The sequence below is a fragment of the Halichoeres trimaculatus genome, unplaced genomic scaffold (genome assembly GCF_033239565.1).
Source record: "Halichoeres trimaculatus isolate MK-OKI-2021-1 unplaced genomic scaffold, fHalTri1.1 fHalTri1_scaffold_23, whole genome shotgun sequence".
Taxonomy (NCBI): domain Eukaryota; kingdom Metazoa; phylum Chordata; class Actinopteri; order Labriformes; family Labridae; genus Halichoeres; species Halichoeres trimaculatus.
Genome location: NW_027437201.1, coordinates 14241605 through 14262377, shown reverse-complemented (window position 1 = coordinate 14262377; position 20773 = coordinate 14241605). Strand labels below are relative to the sequence as shown.

Sequence of the window (20773 nt, the reverse complement as noted above, 5' to 3'; positions counted from 1 at the left end):
CAACCATTCCAATCTGATTACTTCCAGCATCCTCTCCAAGTCTCCGTCACAGGCCGAGCTGCAGCATTTATTCTCCAGCTTATTCACAGCAGTCACAACAGCAGCCATGTGTTTTTCTGGATCATTAACAAAGTCTTCTGTGGTCTCGGGTGGCGTCTGGGGAGGCTCGTAGCTCGCGGCTACATTTGAGCCCAAAACAAGTTGGTGCTTCCTTTTCATTAGCTGAGCAGAGGAGACGCAGACAAACAGTGCCACTAACAATTAGCCTGACACATCCTGGGCCCATCCAGTCCATCACATCGGCTTTGCGTTAATTAGATTTAATGCTGACTTAATCTGAAGCTTGCCACCTAATGACACTTAATTCATGCTTTCAGGGAAACTTTGACCTGACCCAGGAAATACCACCTGAAGCCAGAGGCCAGAGGCAGGGGTAATTCTTCATGAAGTGCTCTAGCTTTCTCCACACACGCACACACACACACACACGTCTGTACTCCAACTGTTTGCTGCAGAAAATGAAGTCCTTTGGAGTTATCTAAACCAAACCAAAAACCTTTTGGACCCCTTTTTTAAAAAGATCCATGATACATATTGGTCGGATAAATCATTTGCAACTGATAAAACACATCCAAACATTGTTTTCGGTAAGTTTTTCACCATTTCTGAGAAAGATAACGCTCAAAACCACAAGTTTCAGCACAACAAATCTCTCATGAAAATATCATCAATGCAACAAAGTGTATCAACTAAAAACTCTGAGTGTAGACACAGTCCGTGAGTTTACTGCTCCTGATAGCCAACATTTCCCAAGTTTTTCCAGTGGTTAAATTCTAAGAGCAGTGTCCAGAGTCGCTGCAACCCTCACAGTAAAAAAGCATCACAAGTATGGTTGTTTTTATTGTTTCAGAGAGTATCATGATTGAGACCAAACAAGCTACAAGAATTTGAAGAACAGGAGAAAAGTCCCCAAACTTCAATGTAATAATCTTTTCAGCTACCTGAAAATGTGACATTGCATTAAAGAAAGAAGCTCCAGCAAGTGAATGAAACATCAGTCTACCTGTAAAATTCTAAAGTGAAATCTTCTTTTTCTCTCAGCTTTTCTCTTTTTCAAGCTTACTTGTTCTGATTTGTGTTCCACCTGTTGGAACCTCCCCATATATCCAAGCTTTGGATTGACACTAGAGGACGCTGGCGTCTGATCCTCTCAAGTGGCTCGGTAAGAACAGAGCAAGACAAAAGCAGTAACATTTTTGGGGTTCAGTGTCTTGCTTAAGAACACTTTGGCATGCAACTACAGGAGCCGGGGTTGAACCCTCACCTTCTGATAAGAGATGCAGTTACTTTACAGCACGAGGCACCTTCTCCAAGGCAGAGGACTAAAAATTTCAGCAGCTCATGGTGTTTGGAAACAGGAGCCTGAGTTGTTGCTGCTTGGACAGTGAAATGGTTTCTCTAGTGTGGATGTTTCATTCAGGCGATGATATGACGTGCTACAAGTATTCAGAAAGGAGGAATAGAGCCTTCAAGCGTCACTGCAAAGAATCTTTTCAGCTACCTGAAAATTGCAATGAGGCTGTAAGAAAGGGGCAGCGGAATCCACAGATGAGAAAATCAGTTCTCCCTTCACTGAAGAAGACAACTGAGAATATCATTAGAACTGTTAAAGTATTGTAGTATAGTAAATCAACATCAGGGACATGAGTTTGAGGCCCGGTTTACACGACATTTTCCTTGAAAATGCAAAAATCAAGGTGAAAAAAATTTGGGTTTACATGGAAACGCTTAGGGATTGAAAACACTGTAATATGCATGCCAGGCCCGTAGTTGGCAGTATAACTGTCAAGTCTTTTGATCATCTGATATATAAGTTGAATGCATCTTGGCTGATTGCAGAAGTGGAGTAACAGATGCACATTTTGTTGAAATACAGTCAGATCGATATATCAAGATTTTTTGTTTTGCAATACCAAAATTGGGATTTTTTTGTCAAAAAAACTTTTTTTTTTGTCAAATTCAATTTTTTTATTTCAGTCTTTGTTTATAAAGTGGATAGGAATAAAGTTACCACTTTTCTCCAGCAGAGGGCGAAACGTTTCTCTCTGACTCAGGTGATGTCCGTTTTATGGGGAAGTATGGCTCCTGATGTAGTCTGTAGACATTATCATGATCATTTCACTTTATCACATGGTCTGGTGTTAAAAAAGCAAAAAAATCGTAAATATCGAAGAATTTCAATTTCAATCGAATTGGCACCCAAACAATCGTAATAGAATTGAATCGCGAGAATAGCATATTGTCCCAGCCCTACATTTTAAGTTGCCACAATGAAAGTGGGCAAAGAAGAGTATGAAGTCGGCATTTCCACAAAAATGGTATTTCATCCTAAAACCATGGGTGTGTAAATGGCCTCTGACTCAGACACAGACTTCTGATGTTTTTGCCAATGAGGATGCTGAGTTTGACCAGCCAGTGGCTGTTTAAAACTTTAAAAAGAAATCATTGAAGTACAGGAGAGCTCCGTCATCAGTAACAAATAAATGCCCGTTAACCACTCAGTTGAATACCTTCAATACCTCACATCCTTCCTTTTTTTGTTTGTACTCCTTATAAATCCAAGCCTGGGAGAGAGCAGGACACATCAAAGCAAACCTCTGACACGATGTGAAAGTGTTTCAAAAAGTACAGACGAGCAACAAATGTGCTGAGATTACAGGACTCCCCTCCTGCCCTCAGAGTCACAAACCAATCTCAGCAACTCAGAACTTGGTGAGAGCATCCTCCTCACACCTGTGCCCCATCTCAAGAGTGAGAATCAGGCAACAAATAACTTCTGATTGACACCATACACACACACACACACACACACACACACACACACACACACACACACACACAAACACACACTAACACACACACATTCCAGCAGGGCCAGGTCTAGTGGGACTCCCCCTAATCCTGCTCTTCTGAAGGGATATTTAAACAAGCTCTGATTAACGTCAGGATGACAGAACAGTGTCAGGGCTACTGTGTACACACACATGCATGCACACACACACACACAGCTCTGCTCCTGTCAGAATGTCTCCACAGACAGGCAAACAACAGACAGACCTCCATAATCACCAAACACTCCTCTCGTTTCTTCCGCATTGCTTTGTGCCTTTTCTCTGTGTATCTGTTTCTCTTCGTCTTTCCCTCAGTCTCTCCCTCCCACTCACGTATTTCATCTCACTTTCACTATCATGGCTGGAAACAAAGCAGCGACAGAAAGAAATGGTAATCTTTCCTCCCCCTCCTTTGCCTTTTCTTTATTTCCTGTTGTCCTCTCTGACTCCCCAACAATGAATTAAACATCAGGACGGCGGCCTGTGCTATTGCCACCGCTTCTGACGGGACAGCGGCCCCACTTTGTGCATGTGCTCAGGGATTTCTCTCATGCAAGAAAAAGAAGACTTGTTTGGAGAGATGGAGATGATGGAGGGAGGAGGGATGAGGGGGTGAGGAGGTTGGCAGGAGGAACGGGAAGCGAGGAAATGAAACAGGAAGCAGGAATGAGAGCGTTCAACCGGTGCTGCCTGTCCCCTGGATGCCCCTCTGTGTTTTGTTTCCTCTCCGTCCCTTTGGTCATTTTGTCTTTCTTTCTGATTTGTCCCCTCTGCTTTTCCTCCACCTCCTCATCCCCTTGTTTCTCCTTCTTGCTCTGTCAACTTCGTCCTCCTCCTCCTCTCGTCTTCAAACCCCTGTAGATTTCTTTTTCAGGGCCTTCATCAGTCGTCTCATCTTTTTGCAACACCTTTCCTGATGCACACTTTCTTTCCACCCTGACTGCTTTGCTTTGAGTTTTGCAGCCTCAAAGTCTTTATGATGCCAAAGGGATATAGAAAACTCCAAGTGTTTTATGTTTCTATCTCACACTCGTATCCAAACAATGGCTGGAGCACAACACGACTCAAAGCTGATCCACTGGTGGTTTCAACCAGATGACTTTAAGAATCAAAATATAATGCTCGTAGCCCGATAACGCCCGATTGATGGGTCCAAAAGTCCTAGTCCTTGTTGATCTTTTTTGTCAAGCTACACCAGGAGAATTTTTTAAACGTAGCCAAGGGATTCTGCAGCCAAACCTAGCTAAAGAGGCTAGTTTACAGTTGGTACAAAGAGAGAGAAACTCTAATCTGAAAAATGACTCTGGTATTTGATATTTTTGGAAATTGGAACTAGTGATGGGAAGAGAAGTTCTTTTCCGGGTACTGAATCATTAGAATCAGTTCAGTTAAGTGATTCATACTAGAGGCTGACATTTTTTCATGAATCCTGCAGGACAAGAAAATCCCATAGAATTCAGTGGGATGGGAGTCAATTTTAATCATATGTGACAAGCCCCACCATTTTGTAGTTTATTTCCAATAAGCCTACACTCTATTCAAGTGAAAAGAACTACACTTCCCAGAAGCCAACAGTAATCTAAAAACATGTCAAATCAAATCCAAAGTAAAAGAGCGGGAAAAATGGGAACAGTACAGGAGAAGGAGTCATTCTGAAATGGAGCAAGATGGGAGTGGGAGTCATTTTACCAGGAGTGCGATGGGACAGGTTTTTTTCCTGTGTGAGTGGGATGGGACAGGAGTGAAAATCCACTCCTGTGTCACTCTCTAATTCATACAAAGGATTCACTTATCAAATTTTTCAATACTTCTTAGCAGCCCTGCCTAGGAATCAACATTTAGTTCTGTTTGCGATTGTACCAAAAACAGACGGTGGTGAATAACAAGCCTATGAGTCAGCTTAAGCCAAAATCACTCAGTGACTGTCTAACTTAGAGGAAGAAAGGCTGTACGTTCAGTCAGTGAACGACAGTCAGTGAGTGCTTTATGTCTGTCGTTTGGAACATTCAAACAGACATCAGCTATAAAAAGTACACGCGTTTTATGACACCTAAAGATCTCAAGTTTAATAAATAATTGCTACTTCCTCGATTTTAAAGATATGTGAGTGGGCTGCAGGGACAGGCTTGAGCGACTCAGGGCTCCCAACCAATTCTGCCATGATGGTTCAGTCAGTACGTATCATTGACATGAAAGGGAAAGGGAGGGCAGGTTTGGGAGACTCTTACAGTCTAGAGAGACGGTCACCAGATGGGAGGGGAACCAAATCTTTTGTGGTTCAGTTCAGTTTGTTCACTCAGATGATTTGTGATTTTGAATGAAACATTCACAAACATCATTAATTGGAACAGACTTCACAAGCAAACTTCTACAGTGCATGTGCAGGAAGGTTCAAGAAAAGAGAGAAGACGAAAAATGCACAAATGAGATGAAGTAAAAAGCACTTGGGTCTTATATTAAGGTGAGTAATTAATGTACTAGACTTTTAGTTTTCAATGATGATTAAAAAAGCTGTCAAGAATGCCAACTGCGGGGAAAAAACTACCACACATCTTGTAAATTTGCAGAGGCTTAAAATCAAGATAAATGATGAAATCTAAACAGTACAACTGACTTCTTCTCCCCAGAGTGATAAAATTCTATCTGCATAAAAATCCAAGCTCCCCAAGAGTCTGTGGGCTCTCTAATAAAGCCGGTTATAGAGAGAGTAAATGGCAGCAGCCATTAACCCTGAACCAGCAGCTCAATCAATGATCTCACTTACCTCACCACTATTACGATTTACTGCATCCTAAACGGCACAAAGAGATACTTAAATGTCAGGTTAACACGGGCTGATAAAAAGGAAGGTTTGACTTTGTCTTCCAGGGGGAGATAAAAGAATTGTCTCACTCTTTATTTTGTGTGTATCCAGTAAAACGCAGACTTTTATTGTGAAAGGGTCTGAAGCTAAAACAGCCTGATGGAGCTGAATTACCCACCGGTGGTTGTTTAGGATGGTTTTATATGCCCTTCAAGGGACTTATATGTGTATGGTGTGTGAGTGTGTGCATGTGTGTGTGTGAGAGAGAAAATGTTGAGTATTTGCTGCCAGATTCTGTGTCCCTGTGAGTAAAGGAGGTCACACATTTCCAGACTTCTGTTTGGCTTTAGACGCGCACGCATGTGTGTGTATGTGTGTGTGTCCAAAGTCTCTATCAAAGGCAGATAATGCTTGCTGCTGTCGTATCAGCTGTGGCCTGAAGCCGAGTGTTGAGATAATTGAAGTTATTAGCCTGCAAAGAGCTGGAGGTGGGTCTCCGCCAGCCTTAACCTTGCTGCACACACAGACACACACAAACACACACACTATCCACCCCTTTCCATCTTCAGTGACTGTGCATGTGTGTCTAAGATGTACATGGTTGTGCCAAACCCGGCTCTTCTCTGGTGCTGTGTTCAGCGGCTGGACAAAGGATCAGACTGGTGACATTTTCTCACCATGAAAAAAACACGTTGAAATATCGTGTGTATGAAGAAGTCTGATTCATCTTATTCCTCTGAGTGAAAGAGCTGGATCACTGCCTGAAAACTATTGAAATCACATCACTGAGGCACAGTGTGGCAGTGGATAACATTTTCTTTTTTGAATGAATAGATTTTTTTTTTTTGCTGTTTCTGATGTGAGTCCTCAGTGGAGGCTGCTGGACTTCAGGGTTGGCTGCCACAGACAGAGGATGGAAGTAAGAAAGTGTTGTGAGAGTGACACTTTCTGGTAGTAGCAAGAGCAGAAACACTTGAAGAAGAGTAGATGCAGCTTGAATGGAATTGTAAACCTACAAATAAGTGAAACACAGATTCACAAGACTAAGCAAAAAGTGCAGGGTTGCTGCTTGATGTCTGTTTATAAATAACCTTGTGTTTAACCCTTTCTTAATTTTATTATTAAGTTATGATTTTAGTTTCTTTCTTATACACATTCATACTCTACTTTAGTCTATGCAAGGCCATCTAATCGTTTTCACATGTGCACAATAGTGGGACCATAAACCCTCAACTTGTAAAGCCATAAACTCACTCCCATAATCGCTAGTTATTTGAGAAAGCTAAATTGTTGTAACGCTCCCATTCTAAAAGTGCTCTTTGAATTACCATAACTCTTCAACTATTTGGGAAGCAAGAAAATTCAAACAGCTCATTAAAGAATAAAAAGGCAAGCTTTAAGTTGATGGAATAGAACAGAATAGAATAGAATAGAATAGAATAGAATAGAATAGAATTATTCTCTGGTCAGCCAGCCTCCACCTCCTCAGGGTCCAGGACTGAGCTTCTTTAGCAGTCTGTTCAGTCTTTTCCTCACGTATCATGTCTGCTCACAGCAAGTGAAGCTCTTCAAATGTGTGCTGTTGCTGGGTTAGCATGGCTAGCTTGTCCATCTTATTGGAGATAGATCTTGCATTCCCAATAACGATGGATGGAAGGACAGGTCGATTTCGTCACTTCTTAGCTCACACCCCGAGTACCAGCAAGTCATCCTCACCTCCTTCTCCTCACCTTGTGGGGAAACATCAGGCCTTGCACCAGTTAGCAATGACATGCTAAAGTCTGCTAACAGCTGATTTCACATTTAAACAATGCAGCCATGGTTATATGTAGGATCTCCGGACAAACACAGGAGAAAAAATAGGAGAAATATCAAAACCAGTTCCACAAACAAAAAATGAACCAAACAAAGCAATGATCCACATCAAATGCAAAGAAGAAATGAAAAAATTACAATAAACGGACAAGGAAGAGAGAGCTCACAACATGCCTACATGTCTATGTGCACCACAATCAATCACAGGCAATAATTGATGCAATATGTTCTCATTACTGTAACTCTTCAACCATCTGCAGGGCAAGCAAAAAAATTCAAAGGGTTCCTGATGAGTTTCCAGGACATGATTTCTGACTCTTTAAAGAACAAAATCACAAGTCCAGTTTGCCTGTATGACACTTTGGTGATAAAGTTAAAGATATCAGCCTGTCTGCATAACCATGAGTTAATAACATGAAGCGTTATCTTCTAGATTCATCCAACATTGAGAGAGCAAATCTGAAAGCCCTTAATCCTCATTCACATAAAGAAGTGTTGCATTACTGATCACAGAACTTCAAAGCAATCCCCTAAAGCCAAAGGGTTTCAATCCCAAAGCATCGCCCATTTGCAACAATAAGTACACAATTAATTAGCGCTAACACTCAGTTAGATGGCATGATGCACACAGAGAGACTTCAGATGCATGTTTGTTTTCATGTCTGAATTATTTAGCACCAAATGTGCTGATTAAAAGTCAAAAACGGTGGCAGAGCCCTCGGTCTCCTGGCATTCCATCCCCGGGGCCACAAAGTCAGATTGCTAAACCTGATTAAAATGACAAAGCAAACCTCCAGACGGCAACGCAGCTCTGGTTTATCAGTCGACAGTGGTTCTCTCTGAGAGCTGAAGCCTTCGGTTAAAATGATGTGGGTCTACCTTTTTCTAAAATGATTAATCGCTGGATGAAAAAAGGAGCCCTGCCATGTTTGATGACAATTATAAATAGAAACTTAATTTATAGATCCAATAAATATATCTGTAAACTCTCAAGGTGAGTGAGACGATTGAGAAAGCCCTGCACAGAGTTTATCTCACACACCCTGCGTTTGGTGGCCCTCCTCTGACTCCCACTGGATTTCTGCTTCTTTCTCCTGATGACACCAAAAGGAGGCGAGACTGTGTGGGGAAAACACAGCTTTGGCACTAAGCCGTCTTTATCTGTTTAAAACCACTGAGCTGTTCCTTGTAAAATCTTTACATGTTAAGCCGATAAGTGCAGCAAAACAATAAACAACATCATCTCGCTGTTAGCTGGGGATTCCTCCTTTCATCTGACTGGAGATTAGGTTCATTTGCTCGACTCGCAGCGCCTCAGTTACCGAGATTAAAACCACGCCAAGGCTTTGTCATCCCCTGACGAACGCAACGCCTGGCATTACCTTGGAAAAGATTAAGCTGCGATTAGGCAGATCGGATACAATAACACCGCCGTCATGTCAGCTCAAGACAACCCGGTGGCTGGGAGTCCAACGCTCGGATAGACACTGGTTCAAAAATAATAGCTGTAACAATAGCTGTGATGTACTGCCAGAGAGACTTTAACCCCCAGGGTATCAGATTTATTTTGTTAGAGACTTTTCTGGAAGAGTTCCCACAAATTCCAAAAAATAACTCCAGCATTGCAGAATTGAAAGGAGGTAAGAAAGCATCAAGGAAGACCTTCTAATGTGTTTTTTAAAGGGTGTGGAGAGAAACCAGAGGGCTTTCTTAGAGAAACATTCAAATCAGACGTTCTTTATTTGCACAACAACCAAACACCATGTAGGAACTTTTGCTCATGCTGTGTTCTTCATTTCATGGTGGAACTAACAGGTATCAAAGGCACTTTGTCATGTGGAATACCAAAACGCCAAATCTCCCATGTGTGTGGATTATTAATGCTGTTGTGTGTTCCCTGAAGCTTTAGGCAGAACGCCGGGGACCTGTAGCTCCTCTATACGCTCTAAATGGATTTCACAGTTCCCCACGGAGATATGAGGGAAGCCTAGGTAGGCGCCATAGGGGGGGGCACATCCAGAAAATCACAGCTTCGATTGCTGAAAATCCAAACAGCAAACACAGGTACACCGAGAGAGCTGAAGACGAGACGTGAATACAAGTCAGCGGATGTTCAGCCTGTCGACTTGCTGGAAGCAAAAATGTTTTCCAGCATGTAAAGATGGAGAATTTAACACTCAGAGGCACCAAAGAAACTGCCTCATGAGCTTTCTTTAAAACTTTCTCCGACTTTTCTCAGAAATGTTTCTGTACAGCCAAGAAAAGCATTTATTTTTGATTGTCCCGTGTCACCTCAAGAGATGTGAGTAAACATGCTGACTAATGAAAGAAACAGCTGCACCGGAGCTGTCGGAGAAAAATCGTAGAAATATAAGCCAGAGTCAGCTTTTTAGTTTAACACTTAGAGCATTAGAGCCTCTGGAAATTTGGCTGAAGTTTGTGAAAACGTGTGTGCGATATAGAAGTGGAGAGTGTTATTATGCATCTATTGGTATCATGGAGAAACTTAACACTTAAAACCAAAACTATGGTTTAAAAAACTGCCTAGCTAGCTTTTAAGAAGATTTCTAAGTGCTCTCATCTTACCTTTTTGCTTGCAGATTTCTCAGGTTAAAACAATTTGCTGTCTATTTCACAAGAAAACAATATGTGCATGCAAGATGACGTGAGATGCAACCCTTCGTATTCAAAACTGTGAATGCGTGCTCAGTGCCGCTGAAAATGATGCCGGGTGAGCTAATAAGCTATGCAGGATAAGTTGGGAGTTTAAGAGCCTGGACATTTCACATTATTCCAGCAACAAAGGAAGAAATACAGTTTCAGGAACAGGTTTGTGAAAACGACTCAGCTAATGGGACCTCAGCTTCTGCCTTTCATCAAGGTTAACATCCACACTTACGCTGGTGACAATAAACTCCAAAGAAGCTTATAAGACAATTTGCAACTAAGTGTTTATTGCTAAAGATATTTTGCACCTTTTATGACTTTATTTGAAGAGAACAGGATAGTGGATAAGTCAGGAAACAGGATGAGGGTGGGTAGCGATCAAGGGGCAACATCTGGTTAGTAAAAATGAAGCCTATGCAGAAGTGCTAAAAGTTGCTGTTCATTGTGAATCCCCTTGAGGCTGGCTGCAGAAAAACAGCGAGTAACGTACACACCCAGCCATAAAAACTGACTTTTCTAGCATTAAAAAGCATATTTACAGCCTGGTTCAGAAAACAGCTTGGGTCTAGAACGCTTATTTCATTATTCGCACACACGTTCAGTTCAGAAGTTATTAGGATCGTTTCATTGTCCAATCAGAGATACAGCTCAGGTCACATGATTGCCGGGTGCCCTGTAGCTGTTCAAAAGGAAACTCACAGCCGGCGTCATAGCAAATGTGGCTGCGTCCACAGATTAGCTTTAATTCACAGTTTCAGGAACAGACGGGTGACATCGTGGAAGCTACGTCCATGTTTTATACAGTCTATGGAAGCGATGGAAAGGTGTGCAAAAGGTGCCCGAAAGTCTGCACGAAGCAAAACATGCCACACTGCGCCACACTAAAATTTGACATGTTATGAATATTGGTCATCATTAACCAGAACTACAGCCTCATGTACCGATCTACCAATTATTCTGGTGTCCAAACAAGAGTGAAGGCATTTACTCCTGTTGGGGACACACATCCTTGATGTTTACTGCTGTGGACATAGGACTCTTAAAACTGTAGATAGAGGACTTTGTAGGCTTTGGTTTCAATCATTCCAACATGAAAACTTAATCTAAGTGTTAATTCAGCCTAAAAATCCCAACCTGACTGTCATCTACTGGCTCCTCTCCGGTCCCCGTCACCCGTAGTGACCCTTGTTCAGCTTTAATTTCATGTCTTGCTCTCTCCCCGGTCACCAAATTAAAGCCAGCACTTGGTGCCGCGGTCACATGTAATGGAGGACATTAGAACAGCTGCAATTACCATGAACTGTCAATGTATAATAAGAGTCGAATTGAATTACTCACTCACTTCGCAAGTGCCATCCACAGTGAAGCAGAGACAGAGAGAGGGGTAGAGAGAAAGAGATGACCACATTCCTCTGAGCATGTTTGGCTCCCTGCTTCATTATTGTGAGCCAGCAAACTGGAACAAGGAGAAAATCGAGGCTGTTAAATAGACTCGGTCAAACTACACCAAATCCATTCACTGTCCACAATTTCATTTCTAAAAGTCCGAAAAGGCCATTAAAAAGGAGAGAAAGGAGGCCTACACACACTTATAGACATTGCTGTGGACATGCATACACACTTAATTAGACCCTCCTAATTAAAACCAGGCAGCGAGTGTGTGCATGTGTGTGCGGGACTGTGCAGTGTGTGTGTGTGAACACTTTGGTAATCTGCTACTTTCCAGCAACCAATTAAACAGCCTCTGTGTTGCCGTTCCTGTGAGGAACCAGCTGAGACTGTGAGACTGCCAGGGAGGGGTGAGGAGGGACAGGTCGGGTCGGTGGGTGAGGGAGGCCTGCTGAAGGGTGCCAGAGGGTGAGGCTGTCAAGAGAGCCGCTGTTGAGGCTGAGGCTGAGGTCAAAGAGCCATCCAAGGGCAGACCGAGGAGAGCCAAGGGAGTGAGTTAAGGTCAAGGGCTCCCTCATGAGCACTCGTGCATTATGCATGCTGCTGCATATTTTATGCATATTTGTTTCAATGCAGAATAATGTTTTCTGATTGTATTCCCCAACCTATATCACATTCATCATGTTTGTTTTCAAGGTTTTCAGGGAAGCTGTCATCGTGGAGCACAACACATTCACACACACTCACCATATAAGCTACTGGCATGTGCATTTTGTCTGTATTTTCCTGGAGTGCAGAACATCTCCGTTGTGATGAGGTTTTCACCCCGACTGTCAGCCAGTATCAGGAGACATGCCAGTTTAGCAACAGCTCCCTGCATCACCTCTGTGGTTAGCTTTGGTGTTGGGTTTTTCACTTTCTGATACAAAAAAAGGGCTTTAATTTGAAAATCATGATCAAAAGCAGGATTATTCTGGCAGTATTTTTTCTCTTAAACCTTTCTCTCCCAGGAATGAAAGCACCTAAGAGACGCCAAAGCTAAAAGGAATCCTGCAGCTCTCCTTTTGCAGACTCTGTGGTCACTGTCAAAGCCGGAAGATGACAAAGAAATAACAGAAATTGAGTTTAACAGAACTGGAAAATCCTCTTACTTTCTTTAATTCAACAGTTTGGCAACACTTGCCTTCCTCGTGAGACTTGATAGTCCTCTAGTAACTTTACAAGTATTCTCTTTGCATGTATGGAATAAAGTTTGGTCCTTGTTATAAAAATCAACATCCCCCATATGGCTGACGTAAAGGTTAATGCATAAAGTGATAAACCCCAGGATTGCGAACAGTTTGTTGAGTTTGTTTTTTACTAAAGGAGCTTGGAAAAAAAAAAGAAAGGGCATTTGACCACTGTAAAATGCAGCAATAATGTCACAGAGATTCATTTTCTGAACGTGCCATAGAAGGTAGTTCAACAATCCTAAAAGACAAATTATCCCTGCAAATTGCATGTCTTCATCAAGCGTCATCCTCCAGTCTAAGAATATGAAACAATGCAGGAGTGCTAAAATCTGCTGTTTCTGGAGTGTTGGCTTGAAGCTGGCTCCAGAAGTACTGAAAGTCACATACACACCAAGCAAAGAAAGCTGATTTCAAAGCAGAAATTAACCTATTTACAGCCTGGTTCAAAAAACGTCTCCTGTCTGAGTCGTTTTTTTTACTATCGGCACACACTGTACAGGGGTGTGACTTTTTTTTTAACTCGGCCATTCAGAGGATATTAAGATCCCGAGCTCACCCAATCAGAAGCACAGCTCAGGGTCACATGACCAACAGACGCCCTATAGCTGTACATGAAGCCCTACCAATATGGCCGCTATAGCCGATGTGCTTCATTTTCCATTACGGGTGACTTCAGGGAGACTACGTCCATGGTTTTTACAGTCTATGGTCTTGAGCCAGAAATGAAACATGTCTACGGTCTTTTTCAACACAACCACACAGATTTTAATGTTTGTGTCATATCAATAATAGAAAATTAGAGGGGATGCAATTGTAAAGACCAACATGGCGGCTTGTGCAGAAAGAAGTAAAGACGTCAAAGTGATAAATGACTGCTCATAACCTCAAAAACAAAAGTGAAATATCCTAAAACCACACATGGTCACACTTTTGTCTCAATTTCAAAACAAACTCCAGAATCCCAAGTGTCCAGAGTTTCCTTTCCACTTCCTATCATGCCTGCACTTCCCTACATTCTCCCCCATCCCATCAACCTCAGATAATGGTCTCTTAAAGTGTGTGTGTGAATTTTGGTGAGCTGCTGAGCTGCCCCCCCTTTTCTCCAAGCTCGCCTCATGACTCATTTGCCCAACGTGAACATCTCTACAGCACATTAGAATAAATGATGCACCCAGCCAAGTTGTCAACCAATATTAATTGCTTAATTAAAAGGAATGTATTGTCGCTCGGAGTTTACAGGCAGCTCAGTCCCTCCACAGAGCATTTAAAATAGATGAGAGATCAAGGTGGGTGGACGTGCGTGAGACGGAGGGGAGGAAGTGAAAGCATGGAGAGGATGAGAGAAACCAGAGAGATGTTTCTGTTCTCAAATATATCTCAAAGGTGTTAATAATTCATGCAAACATCCATGTGAGCAAGTTAAAGCCTATTATAACATTTTAATATATATATATTTATAAAACACACCAACATCATGGAACACTAATGGAACACCCAGCATTTAGAACAAGCATGAAATGTGAGGAAAGATCACCTGTAGATGTAACATTCACACAAGTCACTCTACAATTCAACTGCACCTACACACAAAGATTTACACACTCCATACATTTACCAAATCTCTGCGTGTAGATTAGAGGATTAGGAGCCCATCTACTTGGCACAAACATTCGCTTTTGGGCACCTTTCACTTTCTAATCCACCCACCAAATCTAACAGGATTGCAAGCATGCATGCACGCAGAGGGACGCATATACTGTATAGGGCACTCTTCATCCCCGCCAGGTACACCCCACCAATCTAAGCAGTCAAACACATTCAGCTCTGCCTTTGTGAAGCTTATAGACACTTAAAGCTGAGACTGCCAGCGAGGGATTGATCCCACTCTGTGGGTATGAGATGTACTGTGAGGTGGTTCTAATATTTTGCCCTGTGGGTGAATATCAGGATCAACGTTCGCATTACGGATTACATCTGAATGGTGCCTCAAACTACAGCCTCCAAACTGAACATTTAAGTTACCTTTAGGAGTGTTCAACAAGTTTCAGAAAACACTGAAAAGATATGTTTAATGATTCTCTCTCCTAAAGGTAAAAAAAGGAAATGAGAGCAATCATTAAAGCTTATTTGAATATTAGTTGAACAGGTGCCTGGATTTCATTTCCATAGCAAGTGATAGATTAGCAGAATTAACAATGCAGCCATGATGGATCTTCTGTGCTTCAGCTGCTGATGGTGCAACAGATACGGCTGTGAATCTAAGATAGCACTACATGGATCACTGTGGAGAGGATAATAATTCAGAAGCTCATCAAAAAAGACAATGATAGTAATTTGTCAGTGAGAAGCTTCCCCTTGAATACAGAACTGGATGGTGAGAAGAGCTGGCTCACAGACTGAATGAAGTCGACTTTCCTCAAAGCTGTCATGCTTAATAAGTGACATCACTGCAGGGAAGTGACTCAAAGCTGGGCTAAGAAAGCTTTTCATGTACACCTCCACACGTCTTTTCACTCATGTTTTTTCAAGATGTAGCACAATAAACCAGGCGGCCAATCCTCAGGGAGAGTGATACCTTTAATTCCTCTTGCTCACCAAGGGAAATGACTACAAGGTTTGTAAATTCAACAAAATTTGAAGCCAATATGTTTGGAAAAATATCATTCTGTTAGACTTTTGTTGTTGCTAATAATAAAGACATGAGTACAAAAGGTTATTTCATCAGTTGTTACTTTTAAAGGTGGTTCACAAGATGAACACAGCAACATAATGCACTCCTGTGACACAATGATCAATACACAGGTATAAGATTGATTGATATTCTGATTGAAAAAATATGGAACATGAATCTTTCTCTTACACAATATGGTATGAACCAACTGATGTCATTTCATGACTGTTAGGACATATAAATCCACATAGAATAATTCTATATCAATCAATCATTTTAAAAAGTTTGATCTAAGAGTTGGGAAACACCGATATGGGGGGTCGCAAAATGCCTTGAAGACCCCCGAGGTGACTAAACCAGGATATCAGTGGACGCAGATTCATTTAGGAAACACGGACATATGTGACCATAGGTAAACTGATTTTCTACATATCAGATAAATTAAGTATCTGAGAGGGTTTTTGGTAGCACTATACTTTAGAGGTTGGCAAATTTCAGCACACTTAGGTAATAATTAGACAAAGTTTACCTTATTTATTTGAAATAAGCACATAACTTTTCTTGACATTAGCACATAACTTTGAAATAATGCCCAAATTTATTGTCACAAGTCACATTTGGTAGGTTACTGTTTTTTCCAGTTTATTTAAAATGTACTCCAAATTGCAAGGTAAGAGGGTGACAATTAGCAAATAATTTATTTGAAATTTAATCACAACGCACCACAAAATGTTTTTAGAAGTATTCCAAAGTTTCTGCTATTTCCAGAGAAGCAGGTGATAAAGAGCTGCTTAGTTCTTGAATACAGAAGTCAAGTTCATTGTGTCCTCTGATAATTAGGGCCTGAGCCCACAAACCAACGGTTGGGTGAGAGCCCTATTGAAACCCTTTTGATAATTACTATTTCTTTGGCGAACATTAACCCCGAATTGCGTGCCTTTTGCTTTGAAAAAAAAAAGTGAACCCACCTAGCCCCAAAATTCACATGGCCAAAACAATTTATGAATCTGCTACATGTTCAAAAATGAATGCTCTATAGCGCCCCCTAGTTACCTTTGGAATGGTAAGTGAATAATTCAATTTCCCAGTAAGTAGTTGATAGTTATATTTGATTTCACCAAGTTCTTTAGTACCCAGTTTGTTGATATGCATAATTGAGATCACAAAATGATTAACCTTTATGATTAGGCCTATAATGTTTTACATGATACAACTGAAGGCTTCAGATGTGATATTCACCAAGAGTAGGGTTGTAAATTGGCCTTACCTGATTGTGATAGACACTGCGAGTACAGGCAAGTACAGAACCTGGCCAGAAGTTATGTATTAATTTTCAACAAATTCTCATAAAATGAAGGGGGTAATTTGAAAGAAATAAGAAAAAACTTTATCTAATTATTACCTTAGTGCGATGAAATTTGCGGACCACTAAAGTAAAGTGTTGTTGGGTTTTTTTGTTTATTGTGGAGTGTATTCTCACAGCAGGGGGTTGCTGGTCTTAATATTTGAGGGCCACAGGTTTAAAAGTTTGGGGACTTCTAACATCAAGGTTAAGTTTGGCAACTGTTGAGATGTAATTTTGTTGACATAAGGCGACACACATTTTATGACTTTTAGAACTTAACCAATTCTAACAAAAAAACAGGTTTTTAACATGACTATCCTTGGATCATGATCTTGAAATGATTCCATAAATCAGTCACACCTCATGCTCAACATTTGTTGCAATGATCCCATAGACTTGAGATCTCACATATCTCATCAAAGGAGACTTCAGGAGATAAAGAGGGAAGGAGGGGGCTTAACATTGTCTTGTAGGAACTAAAGGAGAGGGAGAGAATCTGGGTAAATGACACCACAAGCTGCTGCAGGAGAAATAAAGTTCAGAGATATGTCGTGGAGGAGCTCCTCATGTGTGTTAACAGATTTGTTGTCGGTAAATTACTCCACATTACACCAAACTTCTGAAATCATTCCGAAAGCACATAAAAAGTTTCCGAACAGCAGCCTAACTGTAATTTGTCACTTCCATTTCTGCTGACTCCAGACGTGTGTGATTTCCACTCCATCAAACATTCATCGCTGCAGCCATAAAGCTGTAGCTCTTTCTCATGAGTCCTTTTTCACATTTCTGCCTAACCTGCCTGTAAACACTGATTGATAAAAAAGCATACGGCTGTGGGGGAGGTGTGGGGAGTGTAGTGGCACAGAGTGGGTAATTTGGCTGTCACTTGTTTGATTGAACTGGGACGGCGTCCTGTTTAAGTGTGCTCTCTGTTTACTCAAACGCCTGTCAAAGCTAATGTGGTTTTGTGACTCATTCATGCCGTCTCCTGCAGATTCAACGAGAAATGATTAAATGTAATAGTCTCTGGAAAAGGTTAGACTGCAGTTATTAGACGTTTCTGGGGGAAGTCAGAGAGTATTTTAAATCCCTGTCTAATTTTAACCTTTTTAATTTCAGGCGTAGCTCGGAAACCTGCCACGCACTGCCTCTGACCTTCATCTGAACCTGGAGATTGCTTAAATAATCTTGCACTATTGTTTGGCGTTAGCGCGTGTGTGTGTGTGTAGAAGAGGAAAAACCATGTGCATATTTCTCACTTTTACTGCTTTGTCTCTGGCCCTCCCTCTGCTGCCTGACAGACCCTGTATTGCCTCTGCTTCATTTCTCTGGGTAGAGAGTTGTTAATAACAACCTTGCATCTGACAGTGCAGCATGCACAGGCACTGACACCAGCACACACATGCACACGCAGCACATTCAAACACACACAGGGTCACCAGTGCTGCCAATTGCCATTTTACGCACCATAAACATTTGATTATTTCATTTATCGTCAGGGTCGGAGAATCCACTCACAAACACAAGAACGCAGAGACACAGGGAGACACACATCCATGAGAGGGGAGTGCACGACGACAACACATGAAGAATGCACATGTGTGCTAAGACACGCTGTGACACAATCACACTGTTTTGCAGACGCTGAGCCAGTGTAATGGTACATCTTAGTCAGCTGTCATCCTGCAGCGTTGGTGATGAGCTGAATCAAAAGCTGAGAGCTGACAGCAAAATCAACATACGTGTTGCTTCGATTTCTATTTCAAATGACACTTAGGGCACACACACACTTTTTAAATATCTGATGTCACTGATGCTCTCACTGATATAACCATGCAAAAACTCATCCAACCATCCAAGTAGACTTCATGCAGCATCAACTCCAAAAAGTTGGGTTTCTTTGTTTCATTCCTTAAGCTCTTTAACTTGAGGTCACATGATCTCTTGTCCTTACTAACCACAAACCACCCTTAAATACAGTACATTGGTTTATTGAAGCCAAGCTAAAGCAATACTGGTCTAAATCCTCAACTTTCCAAAGAGAAACCACGCCACTGTTTGATATAGCATGGAAGGGTTAAACTATCACATGAATTGTGGACTAAGAGTAACACAACTGTGCACTCTAAGATAAGAGCACATGCCACCTCGGACAGGAAGCATCCCGCTGACTGCCGTATGTGGAGTGTGAACACACCCACACACACACAAACACACACACACACATCGAATAAAAACAAGAACAAACAAACACAAATGACAACACAAACATAGACACACCTCATCGTCCTCTGCGTCCTTCACCTTGTCTTTGCATCTTGTCTGCTCTTATTTTTATTGCTTGTGTTTCTTCAGTCCCTCAGAGGGAATAACTCTCCTTGCCAGCCTTGCACACTTTGTTTGAAAAGCCAAACTGATTTTTATCAAGCTGCTAAGTTGCTTTCTATTAAAACAACTAGAAAAGCACTCAGAGAGCGCAGACGTACACCAAGCATATTGTGATTGCGACGCAACACTTTAGTCCTACTTTAATGTTATACACCCTTTCAGCAGACTGTCTGCTACAATTTGGTGTTAGTTGCAGGTTTGTACGATAATTTGTTACCTGAGAGTGTTAAAAATTACAATGACCCAGTACATATTTTATATGTTTATATTTTATATTCCGGATCTTAGTATCCAGAATATTGCCAAGATCTGGTTCGTATTTTTACATCTGTCAGAAATTATTGTGACCTTGTCTTGTATTGTTTTGCAAAGTAATCCAAGCATTTATCGTGGAGTTATATACACATATGGTGAAAATGGCCCTATCTCACAATGATAAAGAATCCTTTAAAAAAGATGGATCCAGACAGTGATCCAGATCACCTCCAAAACTAAATAACTTCTTCCTTATCCAATTTTTAACATTTCCTGAAAATTCTATCGTGTTCCGTTTGTTACCTTTTAAGCTATGTTATTCACAGACAAACAGAAAAACTTTCCCAAAATCAAGAACAGCTTCAATGAGACAAAATCTTAACTCACATGAAAACTTTAAAAAAGATAACTCCTTAATTCTAAATATTCACCTCTGCTTCCTGATAAGTTCTTTTCCTCATATCCTGATTCTGTTGTGGATTCAAGTGTCCCCTGTTACTCTGTCAGCAGAGATTTAAAACATTAAAACTACAACTATTTTTTTGACGTCATGTCTAGCCCTTGAAGAATCCCCCACTATCAATGTCCAACAGGGAAGACTGCAATCTGAGGGAAATACTTTCAAAAATACCTAGAAACTGTCTTGAGTGCTTGTCTGAAATCAGCTCCAGATGGATCTAAAAAAAGAACACTTCCAAACCTATTGTTTGTAGTACAGTGAAAATGAGACCAACAGTCTCAGTTCCACAGCCTCCCTTTGACCCGACTCCTCCCAAATAGCCAACGAAGCAAAGGGTCGTGAGTGAGATTTCTCTGTGTTCATTAATAGCTCGATTGCTGATTAGCATTTAGATACAGTATGGGACATTTCCTCTGAGCTCCCTTAGGTGCAGCTGTGGCAGATTGTGGCGACACACAGCTAATGTGTCCTGACTGGACAACAGGGGGCTGCAGCTCCTGCACACAACAGCAATTCAGTGGAGTGACAACACAAACCTGACGGCAGCAGGAGCCAGGTAACCGAATGTTAAAGGTTGTAGGTGTGGAGGAGGATTCAATAAACTGGATTTGAACAGCATGTGAAGCGGACCACGATCATAGAGTCATGCACACAGTCGGTTATTACTCATCTATGCTGTTAGTGCGATCACCGCTGACGCATCCTGATTGTTTGGGATCTGGTGTCATGAGGATGATACTCTGTCTGCGTCAGATTTTGAAGTTTCTTTAACAGTTTTTGTTTTAGTGCTGCTTTGACTCCAGGTATATAGAAGTTTGTGAACATGGTTATAGAAATAAATGTGCGGTGAATAAGGT

At 41.4% G+C, this 20773-nt stretch overlaps 1 protein-coding gene across 9 annotated transcripts in view; it reads right to left on the bottom strand.

Moving 5' to 3' along the window:
- rbfox3a (RNA binding fox-1 homolog 3a) overlaps positions 1-20773 on the bottom strand; it is a 511621-nt gene that overhangs the window by 444913 nt on the left and 45935 nt on the right. Inside the window, exon 2 of one of the 9 annotated variants that reach the window (XM_074663815.1) lies at positions 11515-11632. The exons of 7 other annotated variants lie outside the window; for them this stretch is intronic. The gene's annotated coding sequence lies outside the window, so the exon portion shown is untranslated. The remainder of the gene's footprint in view (positions 1-11514; positions 11633-20773) is intronic. One more of the 9 variants, XM_074663814.1, reaches the window with a different exon arrangement.